Below are 14102 nucleotides of genomic sequence, written 5' to 3' on the forward strand. Positions count from 1 at the left end.
AGCTAAACCAAAGCTCCATGGGTTAACAGTTCTAATCCATCCCACAACATTGCTTCAGGCAGTATCACTTAGGTCCCTGATACATGTGACAATTTTTTGTAATACATTTAGATATTCTACAGTGCAAAGTAACTACTGCAGAATAAAAGTGGCTAACCAGTCACAAAAGCTGCTTGAAAATGTAGAATATTTTTAAGCTGATTTCTACCAAGCTCTAATTTGTGAATGTGGCAAGTCACACACAGGGTGATATTGTTTGGTCAGGTCCTCCAGCATCCCAGAGTAGACTGTTCTTTCCCTACCTGCTTCCTCCAAGGGGACTGTCTGTGACTCATGTTGAACTCTGTTGCTCCAGGCTGTATCAGCAGGAGATGTCATGATTCATGGCCCCTCCTCCCTTTTCCCAACCAGACCTCAAAGCTGATTCTTTGAGCCATTATCACCTCTTCCTTGCTAGGGAGTGCTGGCAGAGCAGGTTCCCAGGGCACTTTTTCCTCCTCTAGGAAGCTTGCACTGTGAATGTGAAGCAGGTCACGTGGCACAACAGTTTCTGACAAGCAACATTACCTGCTGCTTGATGGAAATAATGTCTGCCAGGGGCTTTATACATGCATATGGACAATGTCAGCTCATTATAATATTTCTAGTGGTGGGAAAGCTGGATTGTAATATTTCAGTGATGATGCAATCAAATAAAGGACAACTTCTGCCACAGATCCATTCCTTTTTTTCTTTGTTTCTCATTTCATATTATAACTTAAAATTCAGGTTTTGAACGTGCTCAGTTAGGCCCCAATTTAGCTTATCTTTAAGCATGTGCTTACTTTCCAATGACTTAAGATAATTTGTGAAATTACTAATGATTTTAGAGCCTTCTCTGAGCAGGGATGGGAACACATTCATTTATAACCCTGAATATGGGTTTTACGGTTAAATTCTGCTCTGATGTACTACTCTATGCCATCTGCAGTCCTCCAGTAGGGTGTAATCCAGGGCAGAATTTTCTTCTTATGTTTTTAATTGAAATATTAATAGTTTCTTTGCAAGATGTAAATTTACTAAGATTTGATTATCACATGAAATTTAATAGATTTGAAACACTGGTTAGAAAGCTTTTATCTCAAAATGCCATGACAAGTATAATTGCAGAATACCAAATCCTCAGCAATTTTCTGAGAGATTTACTACTTAGAACTTTACCTAACAGGGATATTGAAAAAGGCTTGCAAATCAGTAAAGATTTTTTTTCTATCACGTACCTTTATAATTGATGGTGTAGTCAACAGCTTAGAAAGCAGTTTCAATTACGACTGCATCTGATTATGAAAGATGGAATTTTTTGGCATAGGAAGTAAATGTTATGCATGTTGTTTGAATTGTAAGTCACGCATGGGAGAAAAGTACAAAATGAAGAGTTAGTTTAAAATTCATACATATTTTGGAAACAAAGCAGTCAGATGTTTGGGCAACAAGTAAATAACTGGATATTATAAAAAAAAAATGTGGTTTGGGGTAAGCCTATAGAAGCTGGGGAGTGTAACCACCACCCTTCATCTAAAATGTTTGTGAGAAGCATCTCAGCTCCTTTATGGAAGCTTTTTGAAATGAAAGGGGTTCTTGATCAAACATTGATGCATGTCACTACCTAAAACAAATGCAAGCTCTTGGTTCTGATGCTGGCTAAAAGAGGCTTGGGGCTGTGAGCAAGGAAAGAGTTTCCTTGTGTCTGATTCTTCCTGCATTCAGACGAAGAGGACTGTCAATTCTTTGTAAACAAACATGAGTGCATCGGATTCCAGAGGCCGTCATCAATGTCTCTTTCTAACTAGAATAACCTGCCAGGTCCTGAATTTTTGGCTACTGCTCAGGTCATAGGAAGCAGCAATAAATTTTGTTGTGTGTGTCAGCTGACTGGAATTTGAGAGTGCCAAGATGATGCTAGAAAGACCTTGTTGCTCAGGGGCTCGCTGGGTGTATTAGAATTGTCGTTGGAATGTGCGTCTCCACAGCGACAGGGCACCAGGGGTCATTCGGTTTCGTCGTGAAAGTCTTCCAAAATCTCAAGCAGCCTGTTAATAAATCTGGAAAATGAGTATATTTTGCATCCTGGAGTTGTTGCCATTCTATGACTCTAACACAGTAGTAATCACTTTGCAAACAGTGAATAAATATGGCAGGTGAGTGCCCTCGTTTGCACATTGTACAAAGAGATCCTGAAAGCTGTCTGTCATAACGGGGAATGCGTTGCTTATTTTTATCTTGTAGGAATTAGTCATATCAGATATTATCTTTGGTGTATTTGCTGGAGGATGCATTGGATTTTTTATATAGATTAATTTTTTTCAGCACTTAATTGAAGCCTCAGGAATGTGCCAGTAAATCTTTAGCCCAAAGCTTCCTTTTTCCACGTGTTTTTCAGTCTAGGGTCAACATTTAGTTAAATGGCTTTAGTAATAACTTAGAAGGTGAGATCCTGACTCCCTTGAAAAAAGTGATAAATCCCCTGTTGATCCAAATGGGGATTTAAAACTCAGAATAAGAGTAAATTGCTGATCAATCACTTGGATTCCATTGCATGGTATTCTGATGGCAACCCTGCCCGTTCTCCAATTTCACTCACAGCCTTCAGGAAAAGCAGGGTAGACAAACCTTCACAAAAACAACCATTCTGTCAGGCTTTCTTTATACCTAACAGAGAGTCAAAGCAAACATGAAAAAAAAAATCCAGGCACAAACCCATATTCTGCTTCTTTGGCGCTCACTTCTGGTCATTCCACGCCTCTCAACTTTTAAGACAACTAGAACAAAGAGGCTTTACTAATGGATACAGCTGTTCAAGGACATCCTGTGTGTAGGGGCTTTTCTTGGGTGGTGCAGAGCTGTGAATGTTGGCCTGGGGTGGGCCAGGGCACTAGAGCTCTCTGGTGATCTTCAACTGCTATTGTGGCCCTTGGAGGTCCCCGACTGCTTGTGCAGGTTGGAGTTGGCTTAGTCTCAGGGGAGCAAAAGGGCATCTCTATGCCTTCTAGCTCCGCTGTGCCAAATGCTCCTTGGATACAGCTGAAGTTTGGGCTATTTTTCTTTCTTAAAAGAGCAGAGCATGGTTGTTATTGAGATACCACCTCATTAAATATAATTGAGGAGGGTTTGCCTTCTTTTTCTTAGTTACATAAAATAATCTGAGTAGGCACAATTTAAAGAGAGCAGTGGTTTCTTTCTCCTCAAGTGACCTTTCCTTGTGCACTACAAAATGAGAGCAGCGTACTATAGGTCAACTGCTACTCAATTTTTAAGACTTGGCTACTAGACAGTAGAAATAAGGCTAACTGTCCTAACCTACTGTGAATTTGACCTGTTTGTTAGCTAGGTGAATCCTTTCATTTAATGCTTCTGACAACATGGGCATGATACCAGAAATTAAGAACTGGGCTTGTATATTTGCTGAACTTTTCTGCCTATTTCGTGAAGCCAAGCAGCATTGTACACATGCTACAGAGCAGTGCAGAAAGATTTAGAAAATGTATATGCATTCTAGTTGAAAAAGGCTTGCAAATGTTCACTGTTAGAGTGACAAAAGGGATTTGTATGCGTGTCTCTTCTTGATTTATTTTCTCAGAGAGGCTCTTGCATGGATTGGAGGGGGAGGTGAGCACAGCTTACATAATGCTGCTGACTCAGTTTAGAATTAAATAGATTTGATTCTGTTGATGCTTTTTTTTATATGATTTCCCTCCTATCCACTGTAAAAAAGCAGTAGACTTATTTCTACCACTTACTTTAGGACCATTTTAAGTTGTCCGACGAATCTGACAATTCAGCTGGTCCTCTACTGTTTCAGCTACTAAGGAAATTCCAGCCAGGATCTGCTAGATCAGATATCCTGTATCTCAGCTGACCCAAATCCCTCATGCCGGCTTTAGCACCATTCTTAGGGAACTTTACAGACTTGATGCTTAATAGACTTGTTTTTACCTGATCATGGCTTAGTGCTTAATTTAAAAGATAACAGGCACTGGATTTATGAACCCCAGACTCTGAGGAGCAGGGACTTTAATTATTATCCATGTAGTTTTTAAATAATATGGAAATACATGGACACTACAAATAGATTAATGAGCTCCTTTCTGTTTCTTAGCTTGCAGAGCTAACCCCCCCGCAAAGGAGGGGGGCAACCTGCCATAAGAAAATCACTACAAATCCTTTAAATGGCTGTCTCCCGGTTCTTGGTTAATGAGCCTCACCCACACTATACCAGCTCAGAGCAGAGTGGGATGGCATGGTTGTGAAAACTTGCACTCTTGCTAATGCTATAAGAGGAGCTGCCTTGGTGATTGTGCAACTGTGGAAAAATTAAAAAAACCTGAATGTTGCTCCAGTTGTGGGAGATTTCAGAAAAGCATAACCTCTCAGGCAAGCTAAACAAACCTAGTTGGTGTTAGAACACCTTTACAGATCCCTGACAGGGGTGTAGTGTTACAGACTTGTCAGTGCCTTCAAAGCTGACACATGCTTTCAAGCGTAATGAGAGTTTCGAACTATATTTAACAAAAACACCAAGTTCTGTGCTTTGCATGGCATGTTTAGCCTCTGTGCCCAAGAGTCCAAGAGTGATATTGGAGTCCAAATTTTCTTTAGCTGCACTTACTGAGGAGCTCCTCTAACCAGGATCTCTGTTTCATCAGGTTGCGCTTGCTTGAGTGAAAGATCCAGTTTCAAGGCCAACCAGGTGAAGGTATTCTATTTAAATACTGCCAATTCTTAAGCCTCCAGGCACTGGAGGGGACACCTCCTGAATACTTTTCTCTTCTTAGTCCAGTAAGGAAAGCAGGTACTTACTTCCTTTCTCTTCATAGGGTTAGAATGAGTGCCACAAGTTAGGAGCAGGTAGTGCAGGGTCAATATAGTTCCCCATCACCCTAAATCACTGGTTCTCAATCTTTGGTACCTTCCGTACCACCTGCTGATATGGCAAAAGCGAAACTGGAAGTCTCACCGTGGCACTTCTGGTTTCGCCACTGCGAGCCGAGTCCCACTTTTTCCTTGCGGACCACGGCCTAGTGCAAAGCAGCCTGTGCAGGGCCCTCCTCACTGTGCTCTGGTACACTGACACCAGGGAGTGAAAGCCCTGGTGCACTGGTCATGGCAGGAGGGGCAGTGGCTGGAACTTCCACCCTGAACAGGCAAAGACGCCAGGCAGTGGGGTGGGCAAAACTCAAACCACAGCACCCCGTGTCATACACATACCATGGGTTGAGAAACACTGCCCTAGATGACCACAATGTCTGGTCCTTGTATGGTAAAGAAGTTGCATGAATGGCCAAAATAAGTGAGTATCAAGAGAATAAAAATGGGAACACAAAGGGAAAGGGTGGTAAAAAAGCAATATGGCACCATTTCCACCATCAATTATATTTCAAGGGAAATGCACATATATCTGTATTAGTTGTGCTCCTGGACAGTTCCATATTTTGTTCATAAGAGTTATAACCAAATAAATAAACCACATTCCTTTTTGTAGGTATTTTGTTAGGTGAACCTTTTGATCTGCAACTAAAGTCAATGTTGTTTCTCCTGCAGAACCAATACTTTTGACTTAATTTCACCTTTTAACAACTGACCATGCTAACTCTTTGACTTTAGTTACAGTTGGGTGACTCAACCCTCTCAAGGATTCTCAGATCAGGCATCCCAAAATGCAGGGACCCTAAATCTGGCTACTTTTGAAAATGTTGACCTTACTACATAGCTTTTGTTTCAGGCTGCTGGCCTAGAAACTGCATCAGTTTATATTGGATGCAAATTCAGAAAGCTTTCTCTACAGTCACTAGAACTTGTGGTGAAACCCTAATCCTGCTAAAGACAATGGTAGTTTTGCCATTGACTTAAGTAGGGACAGAATTTCACTCTTTAATTTTTGTAAATGAAAGCTTTGCTTCTGCTAACAAGCTCTGCAGTCTGGTGAACTCTACCGTTAGTTCTACAACCACAGAAAATGTGAGGTCTGAATTGGCAAGCATCTAAAAAGAATTTTGATAAGAGGAGAACTGGAGTTCAGGGAGTAAGGACTGTAAAATCCTGCTCTTAACTGTCATGTTTAAGAGAAACAAAACTCCAAAATTCCTATAATTTAATTAACAACTGTGATAGCACTAAAACAAAGTCTGTTTAGGTAAGGCAAAAGCATGGCTTGTCAACAGTGGTTGCATTTACAAGCGTGCTTTAATGTGCATTTAGCCTACTTTAATGCACATTGAAGTGTCACAAACTGTGCTCTTTAGCTAATGCACATTAAAATAGGCTAATGCACATTTTTCTAGTACCTCACAATGGAGGTACTAGATTTAATGTGCATTACCTAAAGTGCATTAATTGAACGTACAGCATTTGTACACATACCTTTTTTGTGCTGCAATGTGCCAGAGATCTGACGTATCAGAGCAGACTTGATTAATCAAGTCTTGATTAATCAAGTCTGCTCAGCACATGAGCTGACGTGCACTGTGCTGCATTGTGTGCGGTTGTCTAAGTGGCAAAATACACATCAGTGTGCAGAAAACAGCAGCAGTGTGTTTTTGAACTAAAACACCTTCAGTGTGTTTTAGTTAAAACATGCAGTGCTGCCATTTTCTCAGCACTGATGTGAATTTCACCATTTATATAAATGTATGTGCTGCAGTGCCAGGTACTTTTAAAAGCCCCTGGCACTGCGGCGCAAGCATGTGTACAAATGCCTGTAGACATGTTTACACTATTCCTCATTACCTTCTAGTCTCATAAAATATATACATTTGTCATTGAGGATGCAGCCTCTTAACTAGATGTTAAAATTTAAATCCTCTCCAGCTGAACTACATACAACAAATTATCCTCCGAAGTGAATGATACTTGGAAAGGATTTTCTCCTTCTTCACTGAAATGCAGGTCAGGTCAGCGGGCTTCTTTTAGCAGTGTCAGATCTTTCATTACGGCTTTTGTTGTTTATCTTTTTATAGGGCAAGAGTGGCTAGAACTCTGTTCTTTTATAGAAACTGATTATAATCAGTTATTTATCACTGAGATTAATTGCTCCATTTTACCAGACATAGCTTTGTGGTGTAAATGAAACCAATTAAAATCATATTGCATCTTACTTTTGGGCATCCCCATAGCCCATCTGAGATCTTCTATACCACCATTCCTCCCTCTTTACTCCTTTACCTCCAGATTTATGTGGCATATCACTTTGGGTGAGGAAGGCTGAACACAACTCCTTCAGAGCCCAATGCTGTCACTTCTGTATTGGCCATAGGAGAGATGAGATTGCAGAGTGAAATGATCTTCCCATATGGCATGAAAACCGTACACAGTCTCCACACTGTCCCCAGACCTGAGCCAGGGAAATTCCTTTGCTTCTTACAGGGAACACTGGCTGCAGCAGGATTTAGTCTTCCAAGCAGGGCAAACACTTATGAATTATAGGCACAAACATATGACATTTACAAATGTCTGCTTTACTCTTCCTGTTTCCAATGAAGTCAGTGGCAAAATTCCCATTGACTTCAGTGCCAACAGAATCTGGCCTACTGTCCTTGAAAGAAATGTTTTCTATTAAAATATGATATAATGAGCATTATGCATCCACTTAAACTGGATCCAAGAACAGAAAGCTGCTGATTATGAGTATAAAGTGAACCCTTTCCTATTCCTCCACTATTTTAGTTTAAAATTGAACAGTGTTTATATTGCTCTTAGGATCCATAAATTACTCCCGATACTCAGCTCCCATGATACTAGCCATCTAAGTATTGTTATTAGTTAAAATGCATAGTAGATATGTAACTGTATATATGTACAGACAATGACATATAGTAAATGTGTAGTACAGCATAAGCACTGGGTGCTGAGTTCTGTTACCCTTGTCTTTAGAGCAGTTAAATGAATTTTATCCAATAAAGTTAATATGGTCAAATAATTTATACTTATGAAAAAGCATACACAAAATGTAGGACAGGAGATCATGAGTTCTAATTCTGAATCTGTTCCTGAACCTCTCGGTGCTCTGGGTAATTGTTACTTACTATATGTATTGTGAAAGCAGGACAGGGACCTTAAGGTCCCAATCTGAGATTGGGGCCATATTGTGCTAGGTGCTGTACACATGTATAAGAAAATGGTAGGCCTAAGAGCTTAAGGGATAGATTGTGACCATCCTCACTCATGTTGAATATTGCTCTACAAATAGTTCCAATAAAGCAAATAGTTCTACTCATAGACTAGGGGTCTGTTCTGTGTGAGAAAGTGTTTCTCAACTTCTCTTTCCCAATACATAGACTGGGGATAATGAAATGATATAAGCAGTTGTCAGTTAATGTTAGAGAGTGCTAGAAATGAAAAGTGGTGTATAATTGGTAAGGCTAGGCCAAATACTTGTTTTAATTCAAGCATAATTACTATTACGGAGAGAATATGGCCCTATATTAATATTAGTGAATTCTACAGCCTTAATAATTCCTCACTGAGGTAAAGCTCTCCGTGGAAGTCATTGGGATTTTGTATGAGTAAAGACTGATCTATGACCTCAGAATATATTAATTTTCCATGATGATACATGTTATATTTTGAACTGTAGTGCTTCCATCTAAGTCAGTAATTGAGACTAGCAGTTATCAGAATGTTTAGGATTAATTCAGAAAAAATAAACATTGTTAATCATCTCCAATAATTTAATTGGTGCCCTACAGTTCATCTTGGGTTGGAGAGTCAAATGAATATTGTTATGGACAGTGAAGAAACTGTGCAAATATATTTATGCAATTCTAATTTTGTCTTCGGGTGTTGGGTTGCCTTGGGTTAAGTTGCATAATGGTAAGTAAAGTAACTGGACACAATCCAGTGCAAAGTGATGCATGAAAGAGGCACTTTCCCCTAGCGTGTGGAAATTTGTATCAGCAAGAAACGGATAGTCCACTACAAGTTATGAGTAGCTGGAGATCTGTGTGCATTTTGATACTCACATTCTTTTCAAATGAATCATTCTTTAATGCAGACATAAGATCCCTAGCTTACTGAAGCTAACAAGCCACATGCTGACATTAGGCTACGTTAACCCTGGATCTCCACTGACTTCTATCTGTCTACTGATGTGACCTCAGTTCACTGTCTAAATACTGGCTGAGGAAAAGCTATGGGTGAAGTAGAGATGATCCAGCACAGTACATTTGTCAGTAAATCAGTTTCAGAATTCAGGTTGCATCTCAGGTCTCCCAAAACCTTGTCTCACACCCAAGACAGTAATATCTGGTATGCCAAAAGATGCCTTGTTCTCACATTACCATCTGTATTTTCAGAAGAGGTCAGCGTAACTCACCATCTTGTCCAGTGGCTGGGGGATGGGCCTTCACTTTGGTCTGTAATTCTGTAGAATTTTGTTTGCCATAGCTTGAGTTTCTAATGTGCATCTCACTGCAGTCCCATGGACAATTAAGAAAGTGAAAGGCTTGGAAAAAATCGTATTCTAGGAAAAAGCACTTAAGAAAAAAATGACAGTCCTTACCATGGGTGACTGGTGCCTCCTGAGTTGCACTTGCCCCCCGCAGAGGCCAGTCAGTGACCGGGGGTGGGAGGGGGTCCCCCTGTGGCTGATCACACTGATGCAGGAGTGCCAGTGCGATCAGCTGCAGGGGAAACTCCCCCCCCCATAGGTGCAATCATCCATGGAGGGACCATGGGGATTGTTTCTCCTAGTGCCCCCACTCCCCAGCCGGTGCTCTCGCCAGCCCCCCCTGCTCATCGCCTAAGTGGGGACTGCTGCTGTCAGGGGGTGCACGTCACCACTGGTCCTTACTTGGGTAGGTCATCCAATCCAATAAGACCACTCATCCACACAATGCCAGTAAAACCACTCCATGGCTCCTTTGCAGTTCTAAGGCTGCCATTTTCTGTGCTGCTCTTGCAGGATTATTTTGTGGACAATAGCAATGGACTTGCATAGTAAGCCAGCCTAAGCCCAGTGTCAAAACCTGTCTCACTGCATGTGTATTTTCTGGGCAGTAAGCATAGCATTGGGCTCTACAATGGGTGCTAAGCACAGTGTGGGGACTGCTGGGCTAGGGACAGATGATACACATAAACTGGTTTAAGTGATCAGAAACTGATTTAAACCTGTAACAGAACAGAAGTTCAGTGAACACAAACCAGTTTCAAAATGGGTGAAACTGGTTTCAGATAAACCTGGTCCAATGTAGCATCAGATTTAGCTGATTTGGGTCAAACCGGTTTATGAAACTTCTGTCCCAAACCCCTTCCTGGTTCAAATTAAATCAGTCTTCCAGCATGCTTTTAAGCCCTGGGCTGGGCTGGACTGTGCTGTTCCAGAGAGCACAACTCAACCCATCCCTCTGCTCCCTAGCTGAAGCGGTGATGGTTGGCTCACTGGCTGGTTCACTGCCCCTGGGCAAACCCCAGCTGGGGTCTGGGGCCAGGGAGGGGGAGTTAAACTCACCTCCCCCCAAGTACAGAGCTGCCCTACCTTGCTGGCTTATTTAGTGCCGGCTGTGACTGTGGACTAGAAATCCTAGAAGTACCTGGAAGCAGGAAGAAGAAGTGATGAACAATCCTGGGGAGTCCTGCTGCTGTGATTGTGGACTGAAAATCCCACACACCTCAGGGGCAGCAGAAGGAGGAAGTGAACACACAGCCCATAGTGGCTATGTGCCAGAGAGCTGTGCTCTAGTGCCCCCCAGCTGCTGACTTGAGCCACTGCAGGCATGTGGCTGCAGTTCCTGACTCACAAGTGAATGTCTGTTCATTTGCTTATTGGTTCAATCTTTGCAATTTAGGTTAACCTGTGAAGACTGAATCAACTCAGCCTTGGGCTTTTTGACTGTCTGTACTTAGGCGTAGGTCCTTCTACCACCTAGTGGTACAAGTTCATAGATTAAATTATGTTGTGGTCCTCTGTGGCCTTGGAATAGGTAGGATTTGCTTCATGCACAAGTTCCATAACCCTGGAGTAGAATAGAAAAGAAGGCATTGCTAAGGACCTACACTGGCATCATAACAGGAATAATGCAGTTGATCAAAATATGACAAGGCTTTAAGGATTAAAAGAGGCAGAGCATTTCTGATCTATCTGCATTAATGCTACATACATGCAAAATAAGCAGAGGTTCTTATGCATACACATAATTTTGATTTAGCTGGCGTTACCCAAAGACACGTGACTGAAATGCTATTGTAGCAAACATGCAGTGGGAGTAGGAGCAGGCTTCAAATGTGCTGCTGATGCCAATATCAACGTGGTATAGAGGAGGAGTGAGCTAAATCATAAAATGATGTGGACCATGTGATTTGAGATGAGATGTATTATAAATAACTACAAAGACCTAATCCCAGTCAGCTAATGTACATGCCAGTAGTGCCACTGACTTCAATGGGAAGTGATGTAAGTAAAGCCACCAGGGCGTGGCTCATTCTGTAGGGGAGAAAGACCCCAATGGGGATCATGATCCCAGTATATTGTGAAGCCTGATCTAATGCCTGATAAAGTTGATGGAAGTCTTTTCAAGGAAGAATGGCCTAAAACTGAGGAAAAAAATAGGGAGAGCTCTTCACCAAGATCAGTGGTGATTAGTTATCTGGCCTTCCCTGGAGAGACTGATGTGAAATCTTGGTCCATCAAAAAGATGCCTGTACTTTATGTTACGATAAAAAGCAGACCATCCCTCCCATGAATTGCATAGTACCGGATGGCTCTGCTTTTCCCCGCCACTGTATTGCCTCTCTGGCACAACTGAGCCTTTTCAGGTAGAGACTTTATCCATTTGCCCCCTAAAATAGTGATGTATTTTAGCTAACAATGAGGCCCCAGACAGACTAGTACACTGCATAATTATATGTCTTAGAACCTAGTAGTTCTCTTACTTGAGGGGTAGATCCACTTTCCATTGCAAAGGTAGTAAAGTCAATAGCTGATGCTCACTCACAGAAAGTAAAACAGACAACAGTGATGAGATACATTTGGGGATGACATTCAGACAGTTAGATCAGGCATTAGCAGAAACGGTTCAGGGATAATCCTTGTGAAATGAGAAGTTTTCGACCCCACCTCTCGGTCCTGCTCTCCATGATTTCTGGACAGCTGTACTGTGGGAGAAATAATAGCAACGTAAGAGAAATGAATGAAAAGTAATGGGAGGAAAAGGTTGGGGAATGGTTCTGAATATAGAAATAAAATGAGCAAGGGGAGCGTTGAGCAAGGTCTCGTTATCTCAGACCGCACCTCAGAAGAGCCCTCTCCCCCTTGTCTTTGCCGCCATCATCTGAGCTCTGCAGCTGGTAAGAACAGCATCAACATGGCAGATCTGTACATATTATGGAAGGTCAAACCACAAGCTCTTTTAGACTTTACTTCTGTGTAAGATGATGTTTGCCCCCTCTGATTATTTTCTGTGTCAGCCTCTGTTACTTTGTTAGGCTTAGTAAGAGCTGCTAAGATATGAACCCTTTGAACCTTGGCGATTTTTAAAATTTGATTTAGAAAATATTTGACTAAGGAGATGCAGCCTGGAGAAACATTCACCCAGCTTGGCTGCCAGCCACTAGGCCATCTGGATCCCTGCACAAGGCTAGTTTATATTTACCAACTGTGTTAAAAATGCTTCCACAAAGGGTAGGGAGCACCACCTTGTGGCTACTTTGGATGTGAATGAGGTCTCTGTGGTTGCCTGGAGGGCTCTGGATGCTCTCTGCAGCAGCCCAAAGAGAAAGATGGGCTCTGTTTGTGTGCGAAATCAATCCTTCCAAGGCACCATATCCTAACTGGGTGTTCCTGGGACTTTACACATTATTCCCAGGACATAACAGACAATTGGATGTCTGTAGAAACACTTGCCATCAAATGCTAGGGGAAAAATCTCTTCTAGGCTAATATAAGCTATGAGGGTGAGAAGGAAGCCAGGCTCGTTGGAGTGTATGAGTTAATAAACTAATCCTGCTCTGCAGTGAATACACCAGCAGGCAGGGAATGTATTAGCAACAGAAATTAGGTCAGTTTGGATGAATCTTGGCCATACTGCAGTCTATCATCCATCTATCTGGTTTTTTCCCTGCCTGACATTTAAACTGTAAGGTCCTTGGGACAGGGGGTTTTGTCTTGAATTGTGTACAGTGCTTACAGCAATGGTGGCTGGTTCACGACGACGGCTTGGTGGTGTTCCCACAAATCAAGCCACAACAGTAGAGGGAGATGCCTGAAGCCCTGCAGAGCGGGCAGAAGGCAAGACCTGTCAGTTTTCTGTGAGCAAAAGGCAAATGATGGACTTTTTAGTCTGTCCGGTTTCCAGGGCTGGCCCACAAATTTTTGGGGTCCCCTGCAAGATATAGTTTTGGGGCCCCTGATGCAAAGAAGCTGGCAGCGGGGGGGGGGGGAGGCGGTGAGCAAACAAAGAAGCCGGCAGGCAGGTGGCGAGTGGCTGGACATGAAGATGCTGGTGGCGGTGGCAACAGGGAGTCGTGGGAATTGCCTGCCCCCCCTTGCTACGGCACTGATTTGGAGCGTTCATGGCCGCAGGGGGCCCCTTGGCTGCACCACCCCCTCTGGCCGCAGGTTCTGCAGGATAGGATGGGCCGGCCCTGCCAGTTTCTTAATGAGATTACGGAAAGCAACAAAGAAAGAATAAAGGGCAGCAAGAGCATGGCATGGTACTTACTTTGCTCCTGCTGTCTTGGTTTGGTTCATGCATTGTCTCCAGAACTCCACAGGGAGGTTTCTCGTAGGTCAAGGTGCACAGAAAACATAGACCCATAAACATCCCTTCTGCGTATGCCACCTCTAAATTCAGTAGGGTCCAGAGATCGCAGAGGAAATCATTTGGACCCCCATCTATCTTGCAATGCTGTGGATTCCCTGTGTTCTGGCAGCCAAGCTTTGTGAGGGCCTTGGCTTCTTTGTTCCTGTGGGGAACAGATGTTGGAGATACTTATCACCACTCCGGGCAGGCGGTTTCTGCTCTCCTGGCTAGCTCTGCTGTAGTAATTACCTAACACAGCTTCTTCCCCAGGATCTGATTATCCTGTTTGGGTCGTGAGTAGCAAGGATGTGGGGTCATGGGCACTAATCATCA

At 42.6% G+C, this 14102-nt stretch overlaps 1 long non-coding RNA gene across 1 annotated transcript; it reads right to left on the bottom strand.

The window, feature by feature from the left end:
• Positions 1-5412: 5412 nt before the first annotated feature.
• Positions 5413-12403, bottom strand: LOC109284902 (uncharacterized). The gene is made up of 3 exons (XR_002092518.2): positions 12260-12403; positions 11902-12123; positions 5413-10985 (listed from the first exon to the last, which is right to left on the bottom strand). It is a non-coding gene; the product is annotated as an uncharacterized LOC109284902 (long non-coding RNA).
• Between the last annotated feature and the right edge of the window lie 1699 nt (positions 12404-14102).

The sequence above is a fragment of the Alligator mississippiensis genome, chromosome 13 (genome assembly GCF_030867095.1).
Source record: "Alligator mississippiensis isolate rAllMis1 chromosome 13, rAllMis1, whole genome shotgun sequence".
Classification (NCBI taxonomy): Eukaryota; Metazoa; Chordata; order Crocodylia; family Alligatoridae; genus Alligator; species Alligator mississippiensis.